Source organism: Cibotium barometz, chromosome 17 (genome assembly GCF_041138505.1).
Source record: "Cibotium barometz isolate CiBa-2024 chromosome 17, ASM4113850v1, whole genome shotgun sequence".
NCBI classification, from domain to species: domain Eukaryota; kingdom Viridiplantae; phylum Streptophyta; class Polypodiopsida; order Cyatheales; family Cibotiaceae; genus Cibotium; species Cibotium barometz.
Window position 1 is genome coordinate 41,921,796 of NC_141062.1, and position 4,960 is coordinate 41,926,755.

Here is a 4,960-nt window from a genome sequence, read left to right on the forward strand (position 1 = left end):
TTCAGAAAGGTCCGCCATGTGCAGACCAGCAAATTGCTACAAGAACAAACATTCCTTTTTAGGGTAGCTTCAGAAAGGCCCCTCCATGTGCAAGTCCCACCCCAGCCGCCCTCCTGGAGACCTTAGAGACCATCAGATTTGTCAGCAGAGCAAATGAAAGGAGAGGATGGGTGCCCTTTCTGAATCCATGCATAGATGCTCGATCAAGAAACACAAGGAAATCTTCAAACAATGTATAACATGTCACTGGAGGCAACAATGGATAAGACCAGAAATTCTGATCCTTGTCCCCCACAAAATGCATAAGGAAACATCAAAATGTGCATAAATCTCATTCCTAACATAATGTAGCAAATGAAAGATCAAACATGAGAATGAGAGAGAGAGAGAGAGAGAGAGAGAGAGAGAGAGAGAGAGAACTTACCTAATCTTTATGAGACAAGAATTTGACTAATCTTGACAACAACAGAGCTGTCCTCCCACCTCCCAACACTCTTTGTGAAGACATATAACAAAGATGCATACCACAAGGAAAGACAGCAATTGCAATAATATGTGCAATTATAAGCTGAAGCCATATTGGACTGCAATGATATTATGTTGAAATTCTCCCACATGAATCGAAGTGTTCCCACAAGCACAGATGATCAACAATAGAAGTGGGTGGCAGCCCACATCTATCCTGCAACGAGTGCATCTGCCTCATGAGCTAAGCAATAACAACAGGGTAGCTGTCAATACAATCCGCCCATGGGCTGTCTGCTGGAGGCTTGACAGTTCGAAGAGCCTGCCATACCGCACTGTTGCACTTGAATCCACTTCCAAAAGCAATTTGCCAAATCCGGTCACCTTTCCGCATCCTCCCTTTTGCTTCCGTGTATGCCAACTCATACCAAATTGATGATGAGGATGTGTTTCCGAATCGGTGAAGTGTCATCCTTGAGGCTTCCACATGATTGGGAGAAAGATGCAAGTTCTTCTCAAGCTCATCAATGACAGCTCTACTGCCAGCATGAATGCAGAAATGCTCGAATGCAAGGTTGAAATCCGGTATATATGGCTTCATTCTGACATTTAAGAGCTTCCTTGCCACCAGAGTTGCAAAGAAAAGCAGCTGCTCTGAGATGGGTAGAACAAGTGGACCAAGGGTTGTGATGTTGGTTTTCAGTGCGTCACCTGCAATGGCCAAAAGGTCTTTCGAGAGAGAGACACCAAGCTGCCCGGTGTTATCCTGCTGCTGATAGACACACTGGAAAGCTTTATCATCTGCACCCTTATGAGTCCTCACTGTGTGTCTTAGTTGATACTTGGCTCTTCTCCTCTCACCCCCCTTGTTAGACAAAAGCACTGCAGCTCCTCCCATTCTGAAAAGACAATTAGGTATCAGCATTGACCTGTCATTGCCAAAATACCAGTTCTGTGTGATATTCTCCATGCTGACGACCACTGCATAGCTGTTCCGATGGACTTGTAAGAGGTCTCTTGCAAGATCTATGGCTATAACACCAGCACTGCATCCCATCCCGCCCAGATTGTAGCTCTGAATGTTGCCCCGGAGTTTGTATTTGTTCACGATCATGGCAGAGAGAGATGGTGTTGGATTGAACAGGCTACAGTTCACCACTAGGATGCCGATGACTTTGGGATTGATGTGGGTTCGTGCGAAGAGCATATCCAAAGCACCGAACATGACCTGCTCAGCCTCGGCGCGAGCGGCAGCCATGGTGGGCTGTGGTGGCAATTGATGCATGGCAGGGGGCAAGTAGGTCTCTTCACCTAGACCAGATCTTTCTAGAATCTTCTTTTGAAACTCTAGGCTCTTCTCATCAAAGCTCCCTGATTTCTCAGAGTGCCCCATGAAGAGGGAGTATGGTACCATGAGGTCATGAGGGGGCTTAAAGCAAGCATAATTAATAAGATAGACAGACCTTGGCCTGGACATGACATAGACAGTGGTACCAAAAACAAGGACTGCAGAGCAGAGGAGGACACTAACCAGATTGAATTGGAGATGGACCCATAACTGCCATAGATCACCAGGGCCAACTCGCCCTACCTCCAGCAATATGCCCAGCATGAGGGGTATCAGGAGCAGCTTCACCAGATGTGTTATCAAGTAATGGTACCCTAACTTCACATACTTCAAGTTCACGCTCTGCAAGAAGTCCGGCAGCCTTCTCCCTGCGTGGACTTGCAGCGCCACCGCCTCACCCGCTTTCTCTGCAAGCGCCATGGCCGAAGAACAATGCAAGCTCCTGTTGAATCTCGGGCAAAAAGCCCGATCTAGTGTTTCTTCTCCCTAAAATCTTATCTGATGGTTTTCTCCGCAAACCGTGTGGCAAGCTAGGGGCTTCTGATGCGGGCCTGCCCTGCTCCACAATCAAGCACAGTATAAACAATTAGGGTTCCTGATACCTCTGCTATTAAGGTTTCTGATAGGGCTGCACGCAATAGTGGGTTTCTGAGTGGCTCCGCAAGAAAAGAGATAGGCAGTTAGGGTTTCTTCAAAATGGGGAAAAAAAACTAAAAATGGAAATCTGGCAAACTGGGGCAAATTGGGGTTTCACAACTGAGTAGTTTGAAGAGGTATGAAAGATGCACGCAGGTGAGAACGGGGCGGCCTTTTCAAAGGAAAATGCGAAGCAGAACTCCAGGGGGTCAACCACGCGCCATAGAAGCTCGACATGAACGTGCCACACGGCCCATAACAGTTAAACGGTCATGGCATTTCCTATAATACTCCTAGGGTTTGAATTCTAATTATACAATTTGATTTCCTATACAACTCCTCCAAGAGTTGGAATTCTTTTTTTTTTTTTTGGGATATGTATGTGGTTGTATAAAGGTATATTATTATAAATATTGTTCCTAAGGGTTGGAATTCTAATCATCTTTTTGACTTTTTTCCAAGTCATGTTCTAGTAGTTTCTAGTAGGTTTTGTGGTGGTGGTGCCGCAGAGTCCTGCATAGACTAGGACAAGGGAAGTGAAGCAACTTAAGGAGACGTCAGAAAACTAGAATCTCATTGGCTAGTTCCAAAATGATTTGGTAAGTTTGGCTTTTCAGCCATACTTTAGAAGTCTTGAAGGACTAGCCTATGAGAAATTGACATTTAATCAAAGAGCTTTTTCTTAGTCCTCTAAGCATTCATGTCTTTACTTTTGGTGGGTTTCCTTATCAATAATTGCCTTTTCAAAATATGACTAAATGGTCCAAGTGCAAAAGTTCAAAAAGGCAAAATTAACTTTATCCCTTTGATAAACCTCTTGTTGATTTTTTAATTACTAGTAGATTGATTTTTGATCATCACTGGGAAATCAATCATCATTGCAAATGTGTGAAAAAGACAAAGCCTCTTGTCAACCCAATTAAACAAAATGTAATTCAATAAGAAGCCAAATTATTTTAAATGTAAAAAATGTGAGCCTTTTGATGAAGAAAGAGAAATAGAAGAGGAATGGGCCACATTAAAATGTATTGACCAAGGAGCTTTAACAAAAAAAAACCACCCACTATCTTCACTATATCTTTGCTTAAGGCAAGAAAGGCCAAAAACCAAGAAGATCAAGTATTAGATCCCACCTCTCATCCTCACAAACAAAAGAAGACATCTCCCAAGATATGTGGTACCCCAACTGCATACAAGCAACCAACAGAATATTCGAAGTGAATCCCTTAGGGGTCTGTTCTTCAAAATAGTCACCCTTGGTCCAGCCTTTCACCACACTGGTTTCCTGCCCCCCACACAAGATTTTCAATTAGGCCAAAAAAGTATTCACTGCTGGTTGCTTCTCCTTTTGGTACCGCCTTTTAGTTTTGGGCCCAAACTTGGGAATAGAAGTGATGTGGTAGTGGTATATATGACATCCATAATTGGATTACTAGAGTATGGCATAGTTATAACACTAGCTCATATAGTCGGGTTTACACTATGGACCCCGACCATTGTATGTTATAGTAGGAGAGTACTTACATCATGAGCATGCATGTGCATGTGCAAACAAGTCTATGTGCATGTGTAAATGCTATTTTATATGATAATATTATTTTTTTAAAAAAAATTGATGCATGGTGTGTAATGATCAGAATGGGCTAAAATTTGTTTTGTGCATAGATCATATGTTTTACATAGCCTTGATAAAATATCAGACCCATCAGAGGCATGTAGGTCCCCTATCTAAAGGGTCGCCATGTGGAGGCCTTCTTTTTTATAAAAGTAGGTCTCTACACGACGCGAGCCTTCGGACAAGGGCCCTAAAGGCCTCTGATAGGGCTGATATTTTATTTGGGAAGTGATCTATGCGACTTCTATGTACACATAAAAATTGAGCTCATTTTGATAAGGAAAAGTATTTTAAAATTTTAAAAATTATTAAATTTATGTATAAGGCCAAATTTTTTTAAATAAATTTCCATCTATAAGTATGGAAGTAACCCTTGTTTCACCTCATTTCTCTCTCTCACCCTCAAGAGCATGGCTTACACCAAGCAAACTGCAAAGAGAGTCTGGCCCCCCCAAGGTGCGATGTGGAGCACCCCCCATCCAACCACCACCGCGTTAGCAACATCGCAAGCGTAGGTGGAGGCCTGGCACTGTGGCTCTTCGTGAGATTAGGCAATACCAAAAGACAGTCTAACTGCTCATGCTAAAGTTGTCCTTTCAATGCGTGGTGCGAGACATCATGCAGGATCTACAACTCCATCATGACATAAGGTTCTGGGTTCGCGCAGCATCAAGCCCACTACTTACGTGGTGGACAGGTAAGGCGTTAGAGGCACTCCAGGAGGCTGTAGAGGCATATCTAGTGGATTTTTTTAATGACACGGTGTTTGCAGCTGTCCATGTGAAGAGGATCACCATCATTGAAAAGGAAATGCAGTTAGTACGACGCATGTGACGCTCGAGAGATCCTCCTAGCGAGGATCTTTAGTTATATTTTTACATAGCTCGCATGAATGT

The 4,960-nt window shown here is 43.3% G+C and overlaps 1 pseudogene across 1 annotated transcript; it reads right to left on the minus strand.

The window, feature by feature from the left end:
- Window positions 1-430: 430 nt before the first annotated feature.
- Window positions 431-2,752, minus strand: LOC147630013 (3-ketoacyl-CoA synthase 4 pseudogene; annotated as a pseudogene). The gene has a single exon (XR_015267774.1). The product of XR_015267774.1 is annotated as a 3-ketoacyl-CoA synthase 4 pseudogene (transcript).
- Between the last annotated feature and the right edge of the window lie 2,208 nt (window positions 2,753-4,960).